Below are 13320 nucleotides of genomic sequence, written 5' to 3'. Positions count from 1 at the left end.
TGAAAATATAGTTCATTTCAGTTTGATCAGGACAAAAAAAACGTTCCATTTGAGGGCTGTCTGAGAAACGGCACCATGACATGTCAGCCTTGCTGCACATTTTGTGTGTGATAAGAAAAATCTAGAGGGAGGGAGATCCAATATTAACGACAGTAGTTTCTTTCACAAAAGAGATCTTTTTGGATGCGACATTCCTGGCAGTCATAGCAAGATGTGACATATCAGTCAACGTGGTATATGGCATACCATATTGAGCCCTGGACCAAGGTTGCCCCAGCAAGGTCCGCAAATTGTCCTTTGCATTGTGGAATATTGACAAATAATGAAAATTCTGGGACATTTGTGACAAATACCATGTAACAGTGTAACTTAATTCGTCAGTAGACTAACTTAATTTTTTCTTCTTCATTTTTTTCAGTGGGTAACCTCGGGTCTGAAAAGTGAAGCCACTGCGGAAGTGCCTTAAACTTGCATTTTTTCTAATAGCCAGCAGGTGGCGACTCCTCTGGTTGCAAAAAGAAGTCTGATTGTATAGAAGTCTATGAGAAAATGACTCTACTTCTCACTTGATTTATTACCTCAGTAAACATTGCAAACATGAGTTTATGGTCTCAATCACTAGTTTCAAGTCTTCTTCAATACAGCATGATGTTCATTTAGTAAATTATGGTCTCATTTAGAGTCAAATAGGCCATAAAGCAGGGGATGCTTTAGGGCCTGGCTACCTTGTGATTGACAGGTGTCTATCATGGCGTTGTCCAGTCTGGGAGTTGTCTGTGTTTTCGTCTTACAACTTTCACAGTGTGTTTTCAGTTAATGAAAGTTAACATTTTTAACAATTATGGTCCCATTTAGAGTCAAATAGACCATAAAGCAGGGTATACTTTTGGGCATGGCTACCTTGTGATTGCTACCACGGTGTTGTCCGGTCTGTGAGTTGTCCTTGTTTTCGTCTTAGAAATTGAACCCTTTCACAGTGTGTTTTCACTTCATGAAAGTTGATTAGAACCTTTTTGGTCGTCTGAAAACGTCTTATTCAGCGTTCGGTTGTGCTTAGCTCCACCCTCTCGTGTCACTTCTGGTTGCAAAAAAAGCAACATGGCAACAGCCAAAAAAATGGCGACGGCCAAAATGCCAAACTCGATTCTTCAAAACACTAGTCCACAAACCAATGGGTGACATATACAGTATATACAGTATACAGTCTATGGTAACAATGTAACTTAAAGGGTGGCGTCCATTATTGATTTTTTTTTTTTTAGGTGTTTATATATTTCTGTAGCTTCCCAGTGGTGTTCTTTATGTATTCAAATCTGAACATTCAAATTTTGGTTGAAATATGTATGTTTTAGCGTCAAAATGCTATTTTCCCAAGCCCTTCTATGGATGTTGGTTTGAAGAAGCAGAGAGGAGTACCGGCGCGGAAGCTAAGCAATGTACTGCTGTGTGGACGCCTCCTTAGTTTGGATCCGAAAGTCACACAATAACACAAACAAACTAACCGATCGTTGCAGCGGTAGACCAGCAACTCCTGTGTTCTGTGAGGTAAAATTACTGTTTTTGTGAATGGAGTCTGGTGTCCTCGAAGACAGCGATATAATGGCTTCAGTTCCTCGTCAGAAAGGGCTGTCTGATGGCAATGCTGCCTACTAAGCTCTGACAGTTCCATTGTTTCTCTAACCGGGGAAACAGCTGTCAATGTGCACAACCTCCAACGTAGTTCAATTGCTGAACAAATCTGAGATATGCTTGGCGATTCAGAGGTATGGAACCACGCTAGGACAGCTATTACGCTCTAAAACAAAAAGCTTTAATAGTCATTACCCGCAGTATGCAGCAGGTGTCACTGTCTTGTTTTTCTCTGCCTATAGGAGGTGACAGCTCTAAACTTGTGCTGCAGAGACTAAACAGCTCCCCCTTGTGGAGAATATGCAACCTGCTAAATGTGAATATGAGTATTTGGGAGTGAGTTAAAAGCCAGGTCCATAAAGGTAGTTTTGTCCTGGGTATGTGAAATACACATGACAGCAGTTTGGAAAGTAGAATAGTTTGAAATAGGATGAAAGACTGTGGATTGAGCGGCTATAAAACGAGTCATGCTCTGCTGTGTTAAAAGGCCCAAGAAGACATGTTGCACATGATTTTTCCGTAATTGGCCTCTATGGACAGATTCGATTAGTGACTGCCTGCACAACCTATAACCTTCTTTTGTACCAACTAGGTCTAAACTCTGTCCAGGGCCAGGGGAGTTCACAGGGAACAAATGAACAATTTATAGACCCAGCTGTGCTCAGATTTCAGTCAGCAGCTCCCTGCTCCACCCCCTGGTGGGAAATGACAAAAAACAACAGATTTTGATCAAAAAAAAAAGCTCCACCCGGACAATTGGGAGCAGAGGTGCAATTCCAGCCCATCTCCGTTTCAATGCTGTAGACCTGAAGTGTGATGTACAACCGCTCCGCTCACAAGAGCTTTTAGTGGTTCCTGCCTAAAGCACTGGACATCACCGCTCGCGCCGCCACTTCTGGCTCCATTAGAAACTCGGCCTTTGTTCGGCTCCGCCTCTTATTGCTCATTTGACATTCTGCTCACCTGTGCATTTGCCAAGCGCGGCATTGTACTGCTATTGATTGGCCAAGACCCGGTCAGTCAGGAAGAGTGTGCGCCCGCCGGGTTATCAGTGACATCACTCCTCAGAAAAGCAGCCTCTCCTTTCGCTTATCGATAGTTTGGGGAGTGCATTAAGAGTGGCTGCTCAGTCTGATTTATTGAGACACGCCAGCGCCTCTCCGCGCACCCCAAAGGGCACTGGGTAACAATCCAGTCTCACTTCCTTTCCCCTGCAAACAGTGTTTATTTACTCACTCTCAGGCAGGCAATGAAGGCAGCTCTGACAGACAAACAATCTTATGACGCAGCCTTCATGTCAAGACTGGATTTTTCTCTCTCTCTCTCTCTCTCTCCTCTCCATTCTTCCTCCCTCCAGAATGTCTCAGTCAGTTGTCAGTCCTTTTTCCCTAGCCATGGGCCCTGTTGACACAAGAATCCGTCACTCCTCACACGGGGGAGAGCGGGACATGTTGGCGGCCATTACTATTCATGAGGCGGTGTGATCCACTCTGTCACCCGTTGTCAGCAAGAGGTGTCTGTCTGCACCGCCGCTCCCTTTACTCTCTTTATCAGCCAGGGGTGGCTAATGAGAAGCACCAGGTTAATACCACCACTAGAACAGCAATGGCTTTAAACCTCTTAATTCATTTAGACACTGCTAATTGAAACCCATGTGAACTACACTCTGGACACCATCCATTTTCCTGCGAGCCACCGCTGAAAGGGAAAACGTGCACGCGATTTGATCTAATTCTCGACAACCGATGCCAAGGATTAACTCACCTTGAACCAGATCATTTCCCTTTTGAATTTGCACCTCGTCTTTTCTGAGCATTTCCTCATCCCTGCACATGACGGCCATTAAGTCGAAATTAAGTCAATGTCAGAAGACAACCACAACCAAATATACTTAGAGTCAGCGGTGACATGCAACACCAAAAATAACCAGCTTTGGATAGTCCAAAAAACATCTTAGTCCAATTACAGCGAGTAAAAACAGCAGCCATGAGTGACTAATACGAGACATCCTCCTGGATGTGGCAAAGTGTAAATTAAAAATTCACCCCGCAGTTGTCAGACATGACTTAGTCATCGTGCACTTGAGTGTTTAATCAGCATGCAGTGAACACTGTGGGCTCGTTGACTAAAACCAGGAGTTCTTACTCTCCCTCCTTCAGCCCTCATGCATATTTATCCTGGCAGCTTTTGTCAATGCTGCTGGAAATTAATATTGACAACAGCGTGAGGGCGTTCTCTATCCCACCACACGGCCAACTTGGTGCATCTGGCACCTTGAGGCCTTTGATTTTCCTCACTGTGTGTGAGATAGTGGGCACAATGTACGCCAACTTCTTTTTTTTCCCCCTTGCATTTACTGCCATCTTTGATGCATCTTTATGCTGCGCTGAAGGGCCGTGGCCTAATGATGGGAGATCATTCTACCTACCTAAGATGCAGCTGTAAATATTCAAATGAGCCATCATCAGTCGATGGTGTGAGAGATAACGGGTCCATCTTTTACCTGCCCCTTCTTGTGTGCGACAGCAGGATATATTTAGTTGACTGCATTATCGTCCCCAAAAGCGCTTGATTTGCCGGCATAAATTTCCGCAGACACACATCCTTCCCCACGCCTGCAGAGGCAAATGCTTATTCATTTACCCGTTTGTCATTTCAATAGTTATTTTATGGTGGTGCTGTATTAATTGAACTGCCTCTACTGCACAACAATTCAAGGCCCAGTGAATCTATTACAAAGGGAGTGTGCCGGAAACATCGCTGAACGGGCTCACAAATCAGCCTTTGCTGAGAGGGGAACCTCACAATAATGTAACACAATCGCACTAATCTTTCATTTACAATGTGCTCCTTCCTCAGCCATGCAAGGAAAATGTCTTAAAAGCCCGAAGTGACTGCTGTGGAAAAACCAGATTGGTTGCATGGGAGTTCCACTACATTACTGTGTGCTTGGAGAAGTTGTTGGGCTTCATGGGAAGAAAGATCCTGTACTTTAAACATACATAAGAGACTTTTTACTACTCATCATTTGAACTGTCACCTTTGAGGATTGTGCAGTTTGGTATCAATTTATCAAATATGAAATAACTGGAAGTGCCTTTATTATATCTTCTATTCATCATAGGTAATAGGACATCAGCTTATAGGGTGTGAATGTGTGTGAGACTGTCTTTGTATGCATATAGCCATTAGTAGACTATGTTACTTGCTTTCTTACATGTAACCACAGTTTTAAACTGGATTTTGAAGCTTCGGTGAGATTTTGATAACTGCATTTACATGATTTTTAAATGTTAAATAAATATATTTTGTTTTGTTTGGGAATGCACACATTAATATTGCTATTAGCAGCCGATACATAAATAGATGCTGTACGTGCTGCATCTTTGAAAACCTACTATTGGGAACATTAGCTCATGGAATTGGGAGATAAACAACAGCACAACTATTACTCTTTCACTCTTTATTTTCATTTTCAAATTGTATTTTTGATTGTGTATCAAAATGAGATGTATTTTGTCCGCAGAGGTTAATTCATATCTGTGTATTTTATTTGTCAAGATCAACAAGTCCTAGCCAGACTACCACAACTGACTTTTTAAATTTTTTTTAATCTTTATTCATTGATTTTTCCAAACGGATAACAGATCACAAGTATCCATTCAGTTTTTAAATGAGTAAAAAAACAACATGGGGAAAAGAGTATTAGGAAAACACAAATTTGGTAAAGTGAGCAATAAAAAGTTAATATAGTAGTAACTGGGAGTTAGTCATTCTGGGAATCACAACTAAACATAACACTGCATTTACTGATTTTGTTTTTTGGCCACATTTTAACAACAAACTGTAAACCATTTTAACCATATAAAGTTCATATAGCGAACATGTTAGCAAACAGTTACCTATTTACACATCCAGCAGACACAGACCAACATTAACATTAATTTGGAGATGTGTTTGTGTCCACCTGATTATAAGTTTAAGTCAAACATTCGCTCTCCTTTTAGATCTGTCTTCACCAACTCCTGATGGACTTTTTCTTCAGCTGCTAGATGCTCCACTATGTTCACAGGCTCATCACTAGCATTGTCTGTCTGCTGTTTGGTGCCGAGCAGGTAGTGTACAGTAGGTTTATCAGAGCTTTTTGCTGCTGCCTGCCAAGACAATAAAGTTCCATAAAACATAAACAATGAGCTAAAGACACTGAAAAACTCTGTAGAAGTAAAGAGAACTGCAAAGTTGGGGGATAATTCTCTGTGGGTGTCACTATGAGTGACTGCTTTCACATTAAAGTAGTTATTTGAACCATTGTTAATATAATTGTTTATAACTTAAAACTGTTGCTGTCAAAGTTAACGCGATAATAATGCGTTAATGCAAATTCGATTTAATGCCACTAATTTCTTTAACGCATTAGCGCAACTTGCGATTTTTAGGTTGTAGTGGGCTCAGTTTTGAAGCTAGAGTGAAGATACTGGCATCATATGGAACTAGAAAAAACCTAAACGCTCCAAACTTATGCTACATCTTGGCGAGGAAAAGCTGACATGGCCATTTTCAAAGGTGTCCCTTGACCTGAAAATGGGTTCCATGGTTAGCCACAAGTCTCCCCTTTACAGACATGCCCACTTTATGATAATCACATGCAGTTTGGGGCAAGTCATAGTCAAGTCAACACACTGACACACTGACAGCTGTTGTTGCCTGTTGGGCTTGAGTTTGCAATGATATGATTTGAGCATATTTTTTCTGCTAAATACAGTACCTGTGAGGGTTTCTGGACAATATTTGTCATTGTTTTGTGTTAATTGTTTTCCAATAATAAATATATTCATACATTTGCATAAAGCAGCATATTTGCCCACTCCCATGTTGATAAGAGTATTAAATACTTGACAAATCTCCTTTTAAGGTCCATTTTGAACAGAAAATGTGCGATTAATCAAACTATAACTGTAAGTTATCTAAACTTATCTATGAAGTTTCCAAGCAATACATTCTTTACCTTCTTTATTGACTTCATTTGAGGACTGATTTCAGCTTTTAGTGTGACAAACGTAATGTGCTCACATCACCAATCACTCAAGTACCATCAGTGTCTACATCGTCAGTCTCCTGCCTGTTATCAATGGCGTCGCCCTGCTGTGTAACTTGACATCACATATTCAAGTCATTGATGTTGCGAGCTTTGAGATATTTCCACTAAACTAAAACCCATTTGAATAACACTTAATTTATCTTAAATATGGATTGTAGCTTAACAGTGTTTTGATTTCTCATTTTCTTAATAAAGCCGGTCGGGGAAAAAAAAAAAAAAGACAGCAGCCTCTTGCTCGCTTTGTCACTTTAATTCATCTGTTATCTTCTGAAAGACTTAATAATGCTTCTGTGACTCAGCATCCCGTTCTCTAAAACAAACAACATGCTCCAGAGCTGATGGGGACATCCAATTTAACTGCCATCTTAATGGAATCTATAATAAGCGCAGGGGCAAAATAATGGCAAAGCACGGCATCTTCTGATAACACAGCAAGCATCAAAACCCCTGTGATCACCAAACAAGTCCAGTTTTTTTTTCCCCCTCAGAGGAGCAAAGAACAAAATGTCCAAGATGTCATTGTCAAGTTGCTGGTAACGTATTCCCTGTGGGCTCCACACAGGGGGCTGCCTCAGCTCTCCAGCGGCCCTCATGCCATATGGAGGTAATCTGCAGTGTGCAGCGCCGGGGCCTCTCTGCATTTACTTCCACACTTCTGAAAACCTTCCCCCTGACTTTAATTTCACGGGCACCTGTTCCCTCATGTGCTCATGGCGGAGGAGTCAAATCACAAGACTTTCATATAGCACTGGGACCGAGCCAGAGACGTGTGATCCAAGAAGAGAGAGAAATGCCTTCGCCGCGGGAGCATTGCTATATGACGTGCTTGTCTGGTGGTGACATGCGGAGACGTCTTTCACAAAGACAAATTTGTGCCGATGTTTGTCATCCGAAGTGGCCGCCTTGGCGTGTTAGTTTGACGGGCAAGCATAACGTGGAAATGATAAAGTCTATGTCGAGCCGGGGACGCCCGCTATGGGAGCTACAGGGGCCACAGGTGGCTTGATGAGGTCGAACTACGTTGTAGAAAGAGCATGCGCGCATCCAGCATGGATCTCCTGGAGGTCAAAGGTGGAATAAAACTAAATTAGCAGTTTTTTCAAAGCTAGCAAAAAGATCGCCAATCAGACAGACTGGGCAAACACAGGCCCCGAGCCGCGGAGCACGCATGAGACAGCCTGATGAAACGATAGCGACTTTGGCTCCTTAACAAATATTCAAATGAGATTACATGAAAGCCAGAGGAATGACAGACGAATGGACACAAATCTGGTTTCATTTGTTTACTCTTCTGCAATTGTGTTAGGCACCCCCCTCCTGGCTCCAGAGGTAATGATTGTGGTGGGACCAGATTAAAGGCTGTAGTCAGCTGTTTAGTGGGCTCTGCTAACAGAGATTAGCGGCAGCTGCTTGGCGACAGACTTGTCGGTAGGAAAAAAAAAATCTCGGCAGAGGGTTTCATTGTCTCAGACCGCAACCACCTTGATGAGTTAGAATCCCGACAACAGGAGGCAGTATGAGCACGGAGCATTGGCATCCTTTGTTTTTTTCTTCAAGCACATATCAAAACTCAGTCAGCAGCTTGTAGTCTTTCTCATGTACTTCCCTCCCCCCTTCCTTTCTTCGCGCTCCCCCCGCCTTCTCGGCAACGCACGCATGGCGAGTCGTTGCAGATGTTGCCCGTAATGATGCAGACGGCACACACAGTCATACAGAATGGAAGCGGAGCTAGCTGAAATTAGTAAAAATTACTTTCTCATTACCTCCCTCATTGCTCCTGTAAGTAGTCTGAGTTTCCGCACGATTAGGAGAACGAGCCGTGGAGCACCGGGCCTTACCGCACTCACACATTCTCACACACATACACACACTGAGGAAAAAGTAAGCCAGGTTAGCCTTACTGCAACCATTTCTACAACCCACCCAAACACTCCTCACCTCATGTCACCTTTCCACTAATCCCTGAACATGTCACAGGCTGGAGACTACATGCAGCTGTGTCATGCTTCACACCTGGCCTGCACCGTCTCTCTTTTTCTTCCTCCTTACAACTTTAATGCGTCAACTACTCAACCGTCAACTTTTCTTGGGCCTGACGGAAGCTAATTATTGCGCGAGCTTCAATGATTGCCGTGTGTCCATTTGTCCTTGTCTGAATACAATCTGACTCTCCATTGGCTTAGTTCTACAAAGCCCGGGGCCAAATAAATTAGAATGAATTTCACATGAAATCACCTGTTTTGCTCGCAAGTTATTATGAGTGATGTACGCTGTTGCAGCCTTGAATGGGAACCCCAAAATGCTTTAATACTCAGATGGAGACTTACGAGTAGGTCTGTGGGATTTAAGGGGCATTTTTATGCACTCGGAAAGAAGAAAAATCACTGATTTGCAATAGAAACATGCGCTACAAGAAGCACCCAGGATGAAATTTCTGATCGTGTGCCTGTTCTACAAGCTGCCAAAGCTGGAAGACTAAAAAGGGTGCAGTTGGCATGGCTGAGTAATGGATCACTCGAGACGGTCCGGAACAGTGGTGTGCCAGGATCGCTTTACACGAAACCCAGGAACAGAGAAAATGCAATGTCCGCACAAAGCGTTGCAACAGGAAACCCGGAAACTGGTAGCTTGCGTGAACCACAGACAAAACTCTTTTTGCTCCTTTTTATAGGAATGATTGCATTATTCTTTTTTTTTTTTTTTTCTTTGCTCTGGGTACATGAGCGAAGTGTGCAAGGTGTGCTGTGTAAATCTAGGACGTGGCAATACGCCCAGGAAGGTGTTGATAATGTAATGAGTCTCTCTGTGCAGAAGAAGATATGAATTAGAGAGTGAAAAAAAAGTGTCCATCTATATTTGCAATGTGCGGCGTGTTCCTGAGCCAACAGAATCTGCTATTTTCTGCTTTGATTCTTTAACCCTGTTATTTATCACAGCATGCAGAAAATGCAAAAACACAGGTATAATCTAATTCCTCAGTATAAATAAATCAGATATGCACAGTAGTCCCCTCTTATTATAGGAGATGTGTAATGTAATCGCACTATCAGATTGCTTTGGAAGACTTTGACGTGTCAGAAGTTGTGTTTTTAGAAGCAGGAAACAATATTACACCCACAAAATTGGACTTTTTCTCCAGCCAAAAGCTCGACTATAACTCTATGTAGGAGACACACACTTTAGCACCTATCCCTGGCTGCAGGACCTCATACCGTGTCAGATGTTTCATTTCCTGTTTCTTCCAACTGTGTGGTATTTCTTTCCGCTGTGCCTGGTGCCTCGTAAAGCATCACCCCAAAATAACTTCTCCACTGGAATGCTGGAATAGGAAGGAATCGTGTTCATCCAGTTAAAATTATCTCCAGTCACTCTCTGGGAACCCACGCACTTCATCCCAAAATACTCCTGCCTTGCGTCACGGCTGGACCTTTACGTCGCTGTAGAGGGGGGAAACCGATGCCAGCTCCAGCGAGTGCGTGAAGCTCCTGTAGCCCGTGCCAAGGTCTTATGGTGTGGAAATGGTGCCAGCTGACTCCCCTCCATGTAAATGAAAAGTGGCTGTGCTTTTGCTGGTCATGAGGTCGAGTCAGCTGTTTCCTTAAACATCAGGTGGTTCGTTTAAAACGGCCAACTGCATATGTTCTTTTATGTAAAGCTCACCGTTTTGCCAATGTACCTAGAAAAAAAACAGCAATACATCATAAGCTTAATGTTTTTGCAAGTAAATCTTCATCGGCAAAGTCTATCCGATAAAAGTATGGGAAAGATTTCTTTAAGTGTGAACCAGTCCAAACCAGAAATATTCCAGCAGCCTCTTAAATCAGCTATGTGGAAATTCAAATGAAGCTTAGTTCAATCATGGTGTGCGAGTGAAGCGATAACTTTATTGGGTTACAATCTAGAGTCAAGAAAAAACTGTTCGGGGGAGCATGTGTAAGTCACTTTACTAGCCGTTGCCATGGCGGAAAATTGTAGGGACCAATGCTAGAAGAGCCGGGGGGAAAATTGTTTCTTTTATTTAACCAAGGATTACATTACATACCTTAACAATCATGTATTGTGCTATATAGTTAATGTGACTGGAATTTGACAAGTGTGATTTAATGTTGCATTAACTTGAGATGGAAGTTGCTGCTAGCACCACTTGGTTGCCCTTTAACAGAAACGTGATGATTTTATTATTTATGATCCATATTCATGTGTGATACAGCCGTTCTCACCTCAGTAAAACCTGTCAATTGACAGCCAAAGCGGTTGAATTAATTAATGTTATACCGATAAAAAGCATTGTATCATAAGTTAGTAGGTTCAGAAACATTAGCCTACATTTAAGTTCTCTTTTGAGTAAAAGTTTATTGAATGTCACTTAATTTCCAACACTAGTTCTCTCCCGTTTTAGGTGCAATAATTTTTCAATTGGATCGACTTGCTGTATTTAGATTACAACCAGTGGGCAACCTCCGGGTCTGAAAAGTGAAGCCAGTGCTGAAGTGCCTTAAACTTGCATTCTTTCTAACAGCCAGCAGGGGGCGACTCCTCTGGTTGCAAAAAGAAGTCTGATTGTATAGAAGTCTATGAGAAAATGAGCCTACTTCTCACTTGATTAATTACCTCAGTAAACATTGTAAACATGAGTTTATGGTCTCAATTGCTAGTTTCAAGTCTTCCTCAATACAGCATGATGTTCATTTAGTAAATTATGGTCCCATTTAGAGTCAAATAGACCATAAAGCAGGGGATGCTTTAGGGCGTGGCTATCTTACGATTGACAGATCGCTACCACGGCGTTGTCCGGTCTGGGAGTTGTCCGTGTTTTCGTCTTACAACTTTAACCCTTTCACAGTGTGTTTTCAGTTCATGAAAGTTAAAATTTTAATTGCCTAAAAATGTCTTATTCAATGTTCGGCTTCTCCACCCTCTTGTGTCACTTGTGGTTGCAAAAAAAACAAGATGGCGACGGCTCAAATGCTGAAATCAAAGCTTCAAAAAGGCAGTCCACAAACCAATGGGTGACATGACGGTGACTACGTGCACTTCTTATATACAGTCTATGGCTCAAATGTACGTTCACCTGCTGCAACAGGCCGTAGGAAAGTAGTACTTTTAAATTGTGCTTGAATACTTTAATACAAAATGAAATACTTCCCACTGGTGTTATTTATAGTCAGGGTCTTTACATGCATCTTCTGTTTTTTAAAAGAGACATCTGTGGTATTACCCCAGTAATTTTGTTGTCATAAGAAAAGCCAGAGCTGTTACTCTGGGCATGGTTGTGGGGGTGTGCATGGAACAGCTATTGGGCTCCTGCTATGGCAGCTAGCTTCAAGCGACCAAGCGACCAATAAACGATGGTCATTTTTTAATTTGCAATAGTCTTTCATTGGGCTTGCCGTGGGGGTTATTGTAGAACAACTGATGATTTAAGACCATCTTTGATTACCGAGTTGCTCCCCCAGCATTCACTACATTCACTCACCTAGGCCTAATTAATTTGGTATAGATCAGATTCTTTTTTTTTTCTTTCTTTCTTGTAATTAATGTAGCGCTAAAATCTGAATTGGACAATGTTTCCAAATTGTTCTCAGTGGATGGATACGCTTGGGTACTCACAGTGAGTTCAAGTGTAGGCGTTATCTTTACCATTTAATGGCAGATGTACAATCAAAGTGAATGTGAATGAATTATATTGTATGTTATCTAATCAAGATGGAAAACAGAGGGTCTTGCAGATTACTGAGTAGCAATGATTGAATAAATTGCACGCTAAAATGTATGAACTGTACACATAACGCAGGGCTTTTGATTCCACAACTGCAAGAGGTATTTATTTGGCTCAAGTACTGAATGTCAGCACACTGCTACCCTGGAACTGATCAAATCTCAGTGACAGCTACACTGACATTTCAGCAGTGCTTTCAGGCATCACAAAACGAATTCTCACTCCTCTAAAGGGTTGGTCAGCCTAATGGATGTGTGAAAGGGCCTACAAGCTATTGATACTCAAATAATCTTAACCTGCAGGATTACTCGATCCTGTCTAAATGGCAAGTTATGTCAGTATTAATCTACATAATGAGGTCACTCAAACAAGGTTGACATTTTGCCTGCCTGGATCGCCTCCCTGTCGCTTTGTGTTTGTGATACCAGCCTATGTAAATAAGGGAGCTCTGGTCTTCTGTTCCGCCTTGCCTCCGAATGTGTTTAGGATTAGAAATCTCATTTTGCCCCGAGCCCTGCTTGCTTTAGATCAGTCAGCTCATCTGCAGATCTCGGAGCAGATAAACACCGCCGGTTCTCCGGGCCTCAGCGTTTTTTACATTCTGCAATTTGCAGAGAACCAGTATGCTCTGTTCCTGTCACATCACAGGCCGAGTGGGGGGGTTGGACGAGCGAGGGAGGATGCGGAGACGTTGGCACACCTGCAGGTCGTGACAAGTGTGCAAGGCATGGCAGAAAGAGTAAGCGCTCCGGGGGTTATCTACCTAATTTCGAATCCATTCTGGGAGGAAAGCCTGGGCGCTATTCCCATCTTTACAGAAAGATTTAGAGCGAGTCAGTTGACAGGGCAAAAAAGGGAAGGACAGCCTTTGTGT

At 42.4% G+C, this 13320-nt stretch overlaps 1 protein-coding gene across 6 annotated transcripts in view; it reads left to right on the top strand.

Moving 5' to 3' along the window:
- The window catches only part of ppargc1a (peroxisome proliferator-activated receptor gamma, coactivator 1 alpha), a 299017-nt gene that overhangs the window by 23997 nt on the left and 261700 nt on the right, over window positions 1-13320 (top strand). The gene's annotated exons all lie outside the window — the stretch shown is intronic.

Source organism: Sebastes umbrosus, chromosome 22 (genome assembly GCF_015220745.1).
Source record: "Sebastes umbrosus isolate fSebUmb1 chromosome 22, fSebUmb1.pri, whole genome shotgun sequence".
Lineage (NCBI taxonomy): Eukaryota > Metazoa > Chordata > Actinopteri > Perciformes > Sebastidae > Sebastes > Sebastes umbrosus.
Note: the sequence above shows the minus strand (reverse complement) of the source record. Positions and strands in the feature narration are given on the sequence as shown.